This window comes from Triturus cristatus, chromosome 1_1, assembly GCF_964204655.1.
Source record: "Triturus cristatus chromosome 1_1, aTriCri1.1, whole genome shotgun sequence".
NCBI classification, from domain to species: Eukaryota; Metazoa; Chordata; class Amphibia; order Caudata; family Salamandridae; genus Triturus; species Triturus cristatus.
Genome location: NC_140579.1, coordinates 1,001,222,907 through 1,001,237,439, shown reverse-complemented (window position 1 = coordinate 1,001,237,439; position 14,533 = coordinate 1,001,222,907).

Sequence of the window (14,533 nt, the reverse complement as noted above, 5' to 3'; positions counted from 1 at the left end):
TTAGTTGGTTTTTTGAGTATCAGTCTGAGTGTCTGCATGGTTCGGTGGGGGGTATTACGTAGTGCATAGGTGCATGAATGAGTGACTCACTGTTTGTATGTGTTGAACACAGCATGTGTGCAGGACTGTATGGGTGGATGAGTGTGTGTAGGGGTGTGTTAGTGAGTGAATGACTGTCTCAATAGTGTCTTTTTGAGTAACTACATATGTTTTAAACTAGTATATGTGACTATTGGTGTATATAAGTGAGTATATGTGAGAGTGAGATATTGAAAGAGTTCCTGTATGAATAAGTATGTGTTTCTATAAGTGATTGTTTAAAAGACTAAGTATGTGTAAGTTTCCGTAGAAGTAAGTGTGGTGGTGTGTGTATAACTGTATATGCAAGTAAATGTATGTTTGATTCTTTATTAGCATGAGTGACTATGTGGGTGAGTAACTCTATGGATGAGTGGCATTGTGTAACAGGATGTATAGGTGTATGAGTACATTTGATGAGTGAGTACATGTATGAGTGACTGTACAGGACTGTTGGTGAATGAGTGGATGTGTATGTGGATCTTAGAATTACTGAAGAGGTTGTTGTAACTGGTATTGGTAATTTCTATTTTTGAATGTGTGTATCAAAGGTTATATTAGGGGCAGAGGTGGTCTGCCACTCTATCACTAGGATGATGTCATCAGTGATGTCATGAGTGATGTCACTGACCATGTCATGAGTGATGTAATATGTGACGTCATCAGCAGTGCATTGCGGGCGCGCGAGTTATAGTTAGCTGAACTAACTATAACGGGGGAATTTCATTGGTTTTTTACGAGTGAAATGTCCAGCTAACTATAACATGTGTGAAACCTTTGGTTTTTTCTTTGACTTTCTAAGGTTTTTTAAATGCTAATTCCTAACTATAACGTGTGTGAAACCCATGGTTTTTTCAGTGAATTTGCAAGGTTTTTTAAATGCTAATTCCTAACTATAACGTGTGTGAAACCCATGGTTTTTTCAGTGAATTTGCAAGGTTTTTTAAATGCTAATTCGTAACTATAACGTGTGTGAAACCCATGGTTTTTTCAGTGAATTTGCAAGGTTTTTTAAATGCTAATTTTTTTATTTTCTTCTATTTTTTAAACATATATTTTTTTTAATTTTCTATCCTTTTTTTAAGACTATGGTTAAATTTTTAAAATTCTATAATATGTTTTTTTAAAAATATTTTATAAAATAAACAGGTAAAATTTATTAGCAATACATTTTTTCCCTTTTTTTTTTTTTTTTTAGTACGCGTACCGTAAGCTTACGGTAAGCGTACGGTTTACGCAATGCCCGTAATTTATCTACGCTGTTTGCGTATAGTTACGCAATTTGCGTAGCCGCGCGTACTCCGCGTGGGCCGCGTACGCGTGTACGCTACACGCGCACGTTACGCGGAAGTGTCGGGTAGTGACTGTTATGCGCATGCGCGCAAGCGCGTGTCTTTTTTACGCGCATGCGTACTTTTGCCGCAAGCGCACCGTAAGCGTACCGTAAGCGTACGGTAGGTCATGTGATCATGAAACACAACTTTTGATTGGATGAAACTACTTTCAGTTCTAGAACTCTCCTACACCACACCCATTCCCCTCATTTCTGCTTGTGATCCCTTAGGAGAAGGAGCTGGGTTGTCTTTGTGATACGATGGCAGAACAGCAGAGCCCTTCTGAGAGTGAGGCTAGCACTAGCAGCACTACCTTGAGGCAGAGAGCGAGGAAACAAAAGACCTCTTATGTATGGGATTATTTTACTTTTCCTGAAGGCCAGCTAAAGGTAAATGCACCCTTAGTGACTTGCAAGCTGTGTCAGCGTGTACTTTCAAGAGGTAATCCTGACAGGAAGTATTCCTTTGGGAATCATACCATGATGAGGCACCTCAAGGATGTACACAAAAGGACACATGCTCGACTTTTTGGAGGTAACCCTTCAGAAAGTCAACCAAGCACATCCACAGCAGCTCAGCCTGGACCATCATCTGCAGGGCTGAGTCCTTCTTCTGCAGGTCAGGTGAGCCCTTCATCTGTGGGGGGAGCATCTCCTTTTGCTGGCCCTCAGGAAATTAACCCTCGATTTCTGAGGGTTGATATTCGATGCGCCTCTTGTCATGATCTAATTTGTCATAGGGAGACCAGTGTTTCCCTAGTGAACAACAAAATAGATCAGCACACTTGTCGCAGAGACTAATTTTCCCAATCTTTCTTTCCTCTGTCCCTGCATGAACACAACGGCTCTTTTAAGAGCCAACCTTATCTTTCATCTTTTTTTTATATATGTTTTTAAAAACTTTTTTTTTTTTTTTTACCGTACGCGTACGGTGCGCGTAATTTTTTTTTTTTTTTTTAAAAACACTAAAAATCAATTATCACATTACAAGGTCCTTGAGAGACTACAATTATTATTATTGACTTACCATACCCACTCAAAAAAATATTTATTCATTTGTTTTTTAAAAAAATTGCTTTAAAAATGGTTCTAGTTTTCGAAAATTTTCTATATCAATCTGAAAAAAAAGAAAAAAGTATTAATATTTTTAAAACATTTTATAATACAGTACACATATTTACATATTTATCAAAAAATATTTTTGCCTTATTTTTGCTGTTTTCAGAATACATTGCATTTCACTATAAATTGTGAAAGCAATTGCATTCATCATTTTACAGCAGGCAAAAAAAAATAACAATCTCAAAGATTGTATTAAAAAAGCCCAGAATCTCTTTTTACTTAAACTTAACATTATAGAAATGCATAATATTCTAAAAAAATATCATCTAATATCAATACTTATTTCTTTAAAATACCGTCTGATATGTTTGTTTCAGAAGTATAATCACAATATTATATCTCAAATAACTCCACATTACATCTGGTTCCATTTCCTTTAGGCCAAATAGTAATTTTAAAATTCTTTTTTGATTAAATTTCCAATGGTAATCCAATAAAATTCTAAAGTTTAATTTGTACAGATCTCACCGATTCTCTGTAACATATTGGTTCCCTAAATATTTATTAATAATTTATTAAGTCCACAATAGAATTGGTTACCTTTCCACATGGCCAAATAGTAATTAAAAAAATCTTTTTTGAAAAAATTTCCAATGGCACTCCAATAACATTCCAAAATTTAAATTGTGCAGATGTTACCGATTTTCTCTAAATTTTTGGTTTTCGAAAGTTTCATTAAAAATTAAAAAAGTCCACATTACAATTGGTTATCTTTCCATTAGGCCAAATGATAATTTAAAAAATCTTTATTTTTGAAAATTCCAATGGTAATCCAATCAAATGGTAAAATTGTTTTGTCCAGATCTTGCCAAGTCTCTCTAAAATTTAGGGTTCAGGAAGATTAGATAGGAATTTGCTAAATCAAAAGGCAAACGTTGCTTAAAAACCAATTGGGAATCATTACACAGTGTCCAGCCTTTTTCACATTTAAGATAAACTGTGTAATGTCCAGAAGTAACAGTAGGTCCTTCATGGAAAATTATTGCAACAGTTACAAAAGTTTTTCCTGAAATTGATAATTGCTGTCCTGTAAACTTCTTTATTAAAGTATCCAATTTTGAACCATCAGCTCTACATCGTTGCATCATTAAAATTACATACTGTCCGTATTCCTTTAAAATTAACGTTGAAAACATGTCAGATTGACACTCACCGCATTGCATGCTATGATTAGCATCTTTAACTAATTTAGCAGAAGTGACTGTTTTAGTCTCTGGCAATGTCAAAAAAATAAACCTTTCATTATCAACATTAGAGCCACATATATTATAACAGTTTTCACAACTATGTTCCCATTTATAAGAGAGACCAAATAAATTATCAATTGCAACTTCTTCTTCTTCCAGTACCTGAAGAAAAAACATCAAAAATTCGTGTGCATCTTGCTGTTCATTTTGAGAAAACTGTGTTCGTCCTGAACATACATCTAAAAGTTTTCTAATTTCAGTAGCACTTTCTATTTGAGTTTTATCATTACTCAGCTTTTGAAAAAGGAGACTCAGCTCTGAACAGAATCTTTTTCCCTGATTTACTATTATCTGCTCTTGCAAACTTTCCAGATAAAATGCAACATTCAGCACTACATTTGCGTAGCAGTTGACACCAGAGCTATTTTCAAAATGACATCCTACAACCTGTTCTTCTTTTTCCGTACTCTTTTTGCTTGCAATTACATCACTCCTCTTTTTTTTCCTCCTCTGTACATCTTCATCACAGATATTCTCATTTCTCCTTTTACGAGAAACTACACGTTTCTCCAACACAGGATACTGACCTAAATGAGGAGCATAGCTTCTTCTTAATCTATTATACTCCTTTACACAATTTGTATCAGCACTAACTTTTGAGTCATCAAAGTCTATCATGAATAAACCTGATAATGTTTTCACTCGTGACAAAGCAACATATGCCATACCTTCTTTGAACACAGTTGAACCAATGTTCACAAATGCACAATCTACAGTCAATCCTTGAGACTTGTGAATAGTTACAGCATATGCTAGCGAAAACGGAAACTGCTTCCTACGTACATATAAGTCTTTCACAAGCATGAAACGAACTGTACAACGACAAATGTCTTTAACTTCTTCTATCTGATCAAATTTTATTTTTAAACATTCAATTCCATCTTTTTTCTGATAATTAATAAAACCCACAACTCTTCCCATAGCTCCATTAACTAAACCTTTTTCAACATCCAAATTTCTCCTTAAAAATACTCTACAGTTCATGCAAACATATAGATTTTTTTCTAATCCAGCTGTTTTGGAAATGTTCTTCTCTAGTGAATCCAATTTATTTTTCAGTGTGCCTGTTACTGTGACAGTAATTCTTCCATCCTCAATTTTGTCCACTGCTTCTAATTTCCTGATCTCTTCCTTTTCCAATTTCAAAAGCTCCTCATTGAATATTGAGCATTCACGTAGAGTTGGCATTAAGCAGATGATACTTTTGTTTTCTGCAATGTTCTTGTATATCTTCTCTGCAACTATTTCTTCCTTTGGAAATAAATTATGTAGCAGCCGACTCTGTAATGCTTTTTTGCCAACTTCTGTGAGTAGTCCAATTCTGATATCTTTCAGAATACTTCCATATTCTTCATCGCTTGCTTGCCTCATATTAGTAGTAAGTTCCTTGTACTCAAAGAAGGACCAAATATTTGTATTTCCGATGCTTCCCAATGACTTCTTTGTGTCTTCATGTGTCACAGTATTAAACACTGGTTGTCCTTTAACTGGAGTAGGTTGCAAAAGATCTCCAAAAACTATGACGTGTTTTCCACCAAATAACATGTCATAGTCTGTCTTCAGAATTTGCTGCATTCTTAAATGCACAAAGGCAAGCATTAAGTTTGAAACCATGCTCACCTCATCAATAATGAGAACTTGCATCTTCTTCAAGACTCTTGAAACTTCCAAGGATGCTTCTCCAGTTAGCTTGTTGTATTGTATTTTGTTCTCATGCTCCACTGGTAACATTAGCAAACGATGTAAAGTGATTCCTTTTATGTTATATGCTGCTAACCCAGTTGGAGCAGTAACCACACAAGCCAAAGTAGAATCCGTTTTTTGCTGTAGGTAGCTTCTGATGACTTTAATTAGGAAACTTTTTCCAGTTCCAGCTTGTCCGCTTACATACATCCTGATTGGATGAAATGATGTGCATGAGCACTCTTTTTTTTCATGTAGAAATCCGTGATCAATTTTGTTTCTGATCTCTTCATAAATTTGTTGCTGCTCTTCGTTCAGTTGTCTTTCCAAATTTTGTAAGTCTATAAATTCTTCTTGAGCTTGATTCATAGCCGTTTCCACTTCATTCATGGCTATTGATGCTTCATTTTCAACGATTGGTTGTCCTAGGGGATCTTGACTGAGTGTTTCTGAACTTTGGCTGTCCTGAGAACTGTCTCTAGCTATTTCTGCTGCAATTGTAGTTTCCTGTTAAATTTCTTCATTTAACATTTGCAGATAACTTGAGAATGTACTGCATTGTATGCTGTCTTTGCAAGCATTAAAAGAATCTTCATAGCTTCGAAATTCTCCCAGTAGTTCATCCTCTGTACGCCATGGTTTAAACAACTGTAAAAGAGCCAAGTAGTAAAATTCCTTCTTGTCAGTAGTGTCGCAACTCAGCTTCCTGTGATTTATCAAACTTCCTTTTGTTTGCTTCACCAAACATCCTTCCTCACCAATGACTTTATATTTTCCATTGTTGATGTCTTCTGCGGCTTTCCGTGAATAAATGTAGTTCTGCAGCACTTCATAGAGACACATGTTCTCCAGATGTTGACTTCTCTTGGGATAATATGTGTCCAACATGTTTGATTTCAAAATATCTGTACTTTCTGGGTCATTCTCGGCCATATATTCAATTTCTCCAACAGATTTTAGTACCCAATTTCTCATTGCTGCAAGGCCTAAACTTGCCCAAATTATTCTTCTTGACTTCGAGTAGAGACTTGCAGAAGATAACCTATCTGAACATTCGTAGGATCCAATTTCTCGATGCGATAACATCTTCAAACTGAAACTGGACAGCTTCTTACTGACAGTCTTCTCGTGAGAAATCTCTTCCCACATTTCCTTCAATTCTGTTTTTTCTGATTTCGTAATGTAAGACGTTACATATCGAGCAACAGCAATGGAATTGTCAGCTACATACTGTATATCCATGTTAGCGTTCCACATGGATAAAATGACTGGGTTGTAGTCATTTATATTTTTTGATTCTTCTTTTCTTTTAAGGTTGTAGGTATTCTTAGGTGATTTTCTTGTGATAGTATGTCTCACAGCTGACATAAAACTGTTTACTCTTCCATTTGAAAGAACAGGTCTAGGAAATCCAAATCGACATTTAGTGTAGTATTTATCTTTGCTCTTGTATTTCCGTCGACAGTATTTTCCACACCGATGACTTTGGAAACGTAAAACTTGCTCCTTTAACTTTTTCTCTTCTGTGCTTTTTGGTATAGCACATGTTGCATATTCTTCAATGTAAGCTAACACTGCTTCATCAGTATCTGTTCCAAACTTTGGGGCATCCTTGATCCACAACAGCATATGAATATGAGGAGCACCTCTTGCCTGGTACTCTTTTCTCCAAAAGAAATCTACTACTTCTCCAAGAGGTGGATTTTTTTTATTGCAGATGAAGGACATCATAGCCTCAAATCTATGATTGAAATATCTGCAAACATTAACCGGATCCAATGAGCACAGTTCTCCTGCTGTCTTGTATTCGATGTTTTTAATGTTTGAATTTGCCTCTCGTAGAAAATCCAGTAAATCATCCCAAGCGTACTCCGCACAGCTTAGGGTAACGAACCATGTTGGTGTTCCTAAATTCCGTAACATGCATTTTAATTCACCATGGCGTCGGTACCAATATTCATTTGTCCCACGCTGACAAGCCATCAGATTGATCAGTTGTGTTTCCAAATGATCATCTCGGTGCTGCACTTTCTCCATAAAATCCTTAGCAGACACATTTTGTAAATGTACTCCACTTTTTAAAATGTGATTTACTGCATAAGACAGTGCAGACAAGTCGCTTTCAAATAAAAGATGGAACAAATAAGGAATACTTTGTCGAAATCTGGGATCTTCAGCATATAGTCTTGTAGTCCGATACTCAGAAGCTGGAATCTGTTCCGGACGTTCATCGTATCGTCCTCCTTTTCCTTTAGGAAACAGCTGGGGAAAACATCGAGCTTCCAAGCTCTCCTCCCATACACTCACGGGACTTCCTTTTGCTTTCTTCATCTGAAAGAGATCAATATTGTCTCCCATAACTTCTTTTGAATGAAGAGGATGTATGCTAAAATGTTCATAAATTTCTTCTTCCTTTGACTTGTCCACTTTTTCAATTTGTCCAGTTGGTGTTTCTGTGTCTTCTTGTAAATCTTCTTCTTCTTCTTCTTCTTCTATATAAATTGATTCATACCATTTGTTATTCCTTTTCAAATACAAATTTGCTCTTTGTACTTTCCGTACATCTACCAGCTCCTGCCAAATCTTCTTATTCTTTGTAGGTACACCATTAACCAGAATAATTAATGGTTCAGTTTCCAAAGTATCCGCATCAATAGTTTCCATATTTTTTTTCAAATCCAAGGGCAAATACACCACTCTACCTTTTAAACCTCTCAGTAAATCAGAAGGAGGTAATTTACCAGTTTTGGGCTCCATACGTACTATGGTCTGGAACGGATGAACACATTGAATGAGTATAGACTCATATGTATTTAATTCAGAAAGTTCAGCAGGAATAGCATCCAATTCTAAATTATTATGTACAGCTCTGGTCGGCATTCTATTTTCCTCTAACTTGTTGTAACAGTATTTACAAATACGCTGTACTTCACCCAATTCAAAACAATTTTCAAGAAATATATATGTGGCAAAATCCTTCCACTTATAATTATCTTCATTTTCACTCTTTCTGTAGAGATCAACATACCTGGTTTGTTTTCTATAATGAGTTCTGCGGCAACAAATACAAGTAATATTTGATCTTTCATTAGAGATTATTGCAAATTTTGTTATGTGATCATTAAATGTCTTACTTACAGAGGGTTCTACATTCTCTTCCACTTCTTCCTCATTTACTGTGTCCTTCTCTGCACTGTTTTGTTCAGGACCAAAGTAACAAAACTGAATTTCATCAACAACCTTCTCTACATCTGATACCGTTCCACGGAACAGAGCCCTATTCAATTCATCTAACTTTATTGCTGGACTTTTAGCAAAATACAACCGTCTCACAAACTTTCTCATTTCAGTATGATGAACAGCCAGCATCCTAAAATGATGGAAAACACTATTACACACTTTTCTAGATAGACAAGCCAGAGAATGACCCTGCAAACCAGTATTCTCTCTCACTCTGCATGGATCTAGACTTTGAAGCACCTTAATCTTCTGTTTTATACTTTTTTTACTATATTCTCTTAGAAACTCACGAAATTTGTCAATAGATTCCTGACGCACAGTGCAAATACTACTACAATTCCAAGTGTACACTGGGGCTTTAGGACATCTCCCCATAGCCTCATCTGCCATCACTTGTACCTCATCTCTTGGAACCATTATCTCCTTCTCCATTATGCAACCATTTTTTACTTCGTAAGCACGACCTCTGGTGTCAACTGCATGCAGCAAACTATTACTTTGAAAATAGCTCTCTTCGTTAAAAAAAGGTTCACTACTTGAACTATGCATCCACTTTCCTAAAAACACTTTACAAAAGTTTGTTCTGTTCACTACTCTTTTCCTTTTGCTATGTGATTTCAGTACATTAACCATTTTGTCTAATGTACGCATCCTATTCAAAATTAAAATGAATAGTTTCCTTTTTAATTCTAATGCCTTTGCTGCAATGGCTTCAATTTCTTTTTTTCTTTTATAAAACTTACTCTTTTGCTTATATTTCTTCACATCCTTTATCAAATTGGACATAACTCTTCTCTGAAACATTTTTCTACGTATCTCTTTAAACGCTGTTTTTCTATTTATGTAAATCTTTTCAGTTGCAAAAGGTATATTTGCATTAACTAAATTCTCAATTTTTTCCTGTCCTTTTCTTTTCAAAACATTCTTTCCAGTACAGACATTTTGTACATTTTTCATTCTTTTGAATATATTTTTTAGAAATTGTTTTTTCTGCTTACCAGAAGATTTTTTCTTTTTCCCAACATGAGCATCTTCTACTAACTTTGGTCCTCCAGTTGTCTTCAAATATAGGTTTTTTTGTGAGTTTTTTGAACTTTGGATTTTGTACGCATCTTAAATTTTGTTCACTGCTCTTCAGCAATACCTGAAAAAAACTAAAAAAAAATTCCTTTATTTTATTTAAATATATTACTACATTTCTTTTCACAATAGTCACAAAACGAAATTTCTTTGCCAATTTGAATGCACACTTACTGCTCTTTTTTTTTGGCAAGTGATAATCACTTTTACAGACTGACACATTATGAATCCACTTTTCAGATTTTTTTAAATGCACATGTCCAGACTGCTTTTTCAGACCACCACCATGTGTATCCTGGGTGACTGCCTACACTCCAGCAAGGGCAACCAGCCTTACTGATGCTGAATGTCTTTGCATTACAGACTGAAACCTCAAACCCCACTCGCTTGTAAATACTGTGCATGATTATACATGGAAAGGAGCTGGGTGTGTGCTAAGAGTCTGCTTCTGCACCAAAAAATCGCTCCCCCTTTTTCCTACTAATGCAACTGTGAAATCACCAGAGAAAAACGCAATACATCTCTGCCTGTAATTCCTATTTGCACACAGAGTCATGTTTTCACATTAGTCACAAAACAAAATTTCTTTGCCAATTTGAATGCACACTTACTGCTCTTTTTTTTTGGCAAGTGATAATCACTTTTACAGACTGACACATTATGAATCCACTTTTCAGATTTTTTTAAATGCACATGTCCAAACTGCTTCTTCAGACCACCACCATGTGTATCCTGGGTGACTGCCTACACTCCAGCAAGGGCAACCAGCCTTAGTGATGCTGAATGTCTTTGCATTACAGACTGAAACCTCAAACCCCACTCGCTTGTAAATACTGTGCATGATTATACATGGAAAGGAGCTGGGTGTGTGCTAAGAGTCTGCTTCTGCACCAAAAAATCGCTCCCCCTTTTTCCTACTAATGCAACTGTGAAATCACCAGAGCAAAACGCAATAAATCTCTGCCTGTAATTCCTATTTGCACACAGAGTCATGTTTTCACATTAGTCACAAAACGAAATTTCTTTGCCAATTTGAATGCACATTTACTGCTCTTTTTTTTGGCAAGTGATAATCACTTTTACAGACTGACACATTATGAATCCACTTTTCAGATTTTTTTAAATGCCCATGTCCAAACTGCTTTTTCAGACCACCACCATGTGTATCCTGGGTGACTGCCTACACTCCAGCAAGGGCAACCAGCCTTACTGATGCTGAATGTCTTTGCATTACAGACTGAAACCTCAAACCCCACTCGCTTGTAAATACTGTGCATGATTATACATGGAAAGGAGCTGGGTGTGTGCTAAGAGTCTGCTTCTGCACCAAAAAATCGCTCCCCCTTTTTCCTACTAATGCAAATATAAAATTACCAGAGTTGTACACAATAAATCTCTGCCTATATTTCCCAACATGTGTAACCTGGGTGACTGCCTACATTCCACCAAGGGCAACCAGCCTTAGTGATGCTGAATGTATTTGCATTACTGAGTCCAACCTCAAACCCTTAAACTATTCATTTTTTATACCAATACACCTTAATTTATCGTGAAAACATAGTCCATATTATTTTACATGCTCCTCACATTTAAATTTCTCCCAAAACAGAAAATAATAAACGCAACTTCAACAAAAAGAATTACATTTCTATTATTCATTTCTTAATTTACCATACAGGCAGAGATTTATTGCGTTTTGCTCTGGTGATTTCACAGTTGCATTAGTAGGAAAAAGGGGGAGCGATTTTTTGGTGCAGAAGCAGACTCTTAGCACACAATTATTATTATTATTTTTTTGTGAACATGCTTCTATTAATTTACACATACAGCCTAGTTTTTATTCTAGAATGGTATGAAACAGCCAATCAGTTCTTTTTGTTTTGAAAAAAATATGTATGCCTCCATTTCCAAACTGTCTTTCTTTTCATATTGCCATTCTACTGAAAGACACCTCCTGAGTGCATCCAGTTCTCCTTTGAAGATGTTCACAGTGTGGATTGTAGGGCACAGCTATGTCTTCTGGAGTGAAAAGTTTGCAGAGAAAACAGGTATGGTGAGAGACCTTGCTTTGCCAAATGTAGACATTAAATGGATTGGTCAGAGAGGGTTAAAGTGGCACCAATTGATGCCATTGGTGAAATCCTTCATGCAAATCCAACACCCTGACCTCATAATAGTGCACTGTGGTGGCAATGACCTAGGCACTTTGACTGGGGTAGGTCTGGAAATGCTTATGAAGGACACCTTTGCACAACTGTTTTCACTTTTCCCTAAAACTGCCTTTGTGTTTTCTAACATATGCCAAAGGCAAAAATGGAACTGGTCCAATCATTTCTGTCCGCAGATTGACAAAGCAAGAAAGCACGTCAACAAATCTGTTTCTGCTTTCCTCCGTGACTATGGTATGGGTTCCATTTACCACAACAACTTGCGTTACGACATGCAAGACATTTATAGAGGAGATGGTGTGCACTTCAATGATGAAGGGAACAGAGTCTTCCTCTTGAACCTTAGACTCTGCATCGGTACTTACTTGTAGGTACCACAAAAAAATCACTTAATAAACACAACGGCTCTTTTTAGAGCCCCCTAATATCTAAACACTTAAATCTGAATTTCATTTCTTTTTTGTATTTTTTTTTACCGTACGCTTACCGTAAGCTTACCGTACGCGTACCCCGTGATTTTTTTTAAAATCAATAAATGTTTTCTTTGTACTTTTCTGTCCTTCTTTGACCCCCTTACAAATGTTAGGGGGTCTGTAACTCTCTCCCTTGCCCCCTTTTCAAGATATCACTCTTTTTTACCGGAGTGAAATACACAAAATGGCGGCCGCCGCTTCCTGGTTTCGGCCGATTCGAATGTTTACTAAGATGTAACAGCCAATCAGAATCGCGCTCGCGCACACCACCGTACGCGTACGGTAAGCTTACGGTAAGCGTACCGTAAGCTGGCTCAGATATATATATTGATTTAAAGGCTATTTTCTCAGAATCTACTGAACAGATTTACACCAAACCTACAAAAGGCACTTCCTTGACCTGAGGAATACCTCTCTGCCAAATTTCTAGTAATTCTGTTCAGCCGTTCGGGCTGTAGCCCTGTCTAAAGGTCCTATGGAAAAATGCATGGGAAAAACGCGTTTTGGGACCCCCCTTTTATCTCAGCCCCCGCTTGACGAATCCCCCCGAGACTTTCAGGGTAGGAGCGGAGCGTAGCGCCCCACCTATTTTGAGAAATTCGCGAGGATTCGTCGACCGGCGCCAAAGTTATTCAAAATAGAATGTTGCGGATTTCCTATGGAAACAGGGTCCTAACTATAACTACCTACTGGCGACCGCCAGTAGGTAATATATTATCTACTGGCGGTCCTCGCAAAATTTTCAAAATAGGTGGGGCACTCTGCTCCGCTCCTACCCTGAAAGTCTCGGGGTGATTCGTCAAGCGGGGGCCGAGAAAGAAGGGGGGTCCCAAAACGCGTTTTCTCCATGCATTTTTCCATAGGGACCTTTAGTCCAAGGTACAGCCCGAACGGGCTGAACAGAATTACTTGAAATTTGGCAGAGAGGTAGTCCTCAGGTCAGGGAAGTGCCTTTTGCAGGTCTGGTGTCAATCTGTTCAGTAGTTACTGAGAAAATCAAAAGTAAAATCATATATATGTGTGGGCGGAGCCTAACCACACATCTCATCCTGAGATCTGATTGGCTGTCAGCACTTCATCCAAGAAGTGTTGGCAGCCATCTTGGGACCAATATACATGATAGCACCTCATTAAAAAGCATTGCAGTTAATAGAAGGTTTTAAGACTTTAGTTACATTATAAATCATTTGTTGAAGGTACAATACTCATTTTAGGAATTGTGGTATGTTCTAAGGTGATTTCACCATGTGAAAAAGCCTTCTGCTGGGATATCATGATTGAGAGAAAAATATTTTCTCATGCTTTTCCCACAGAGGTTTGGAAGGTGATCTATAAGCTAAACTGAGAGCATATTTTCTGTAAATTCACATTATCTTTCTCAGTCATGTGAGAATGAAGTCTGACATTCTCAGTAAAACATGTACATCCAACAAGGGCAGAGACTGTCAGTTGATTCCTTTGTGTTCTACTGCAGCTTCCCAGAGTGTTCCAAAGAACAACTAGAGCGCTAACAGTCCTACTTATGATAAACGTATGGCACACCTGAAGCCATCTTGCTTGGATTAAAGTGGTAACTCTTAAAACATTTAATTTAATAAGGAACAAAATGAGGGGGTTCATTTTTCCATAAAAAGTATGATTAGTGCTGCAGAAAGAAAAATTAGGGCACATTTTGAGTGACTTCTCAAATCCTCTTCTATTTCATTAAAAAATTCTGACATGCAGACTGAAACATGCACTTTTAATATCAGGAGCAGACTTCCATGGTGAACAGTAGTTTGACTACAGTGATCTAATGAGCAACTAGAGTGCTAACATTCAGAATTTATGGCAAATGTGTGACATATCTGAATACCTTCATGATGGAATCAAAGTAAAAAACTGAAAGCATTTCCTACTGAGGAGACTGCAGTACATGAGGAAATTAGGAAACTTCATAACAAATAAATCTCCCAAAATGGCCACCGGAGACAAAAGAGCCCAAATGTAGCCCAAAATCACCCAGATGTAGCCCAAATATAGCCCAATGACAGAAGTGTGCAAAACACATTATTTTGTGTTTTTGCAGTGTTATATAGTGCAGACTTGTCAGGTATTGGAGTGCTTTAC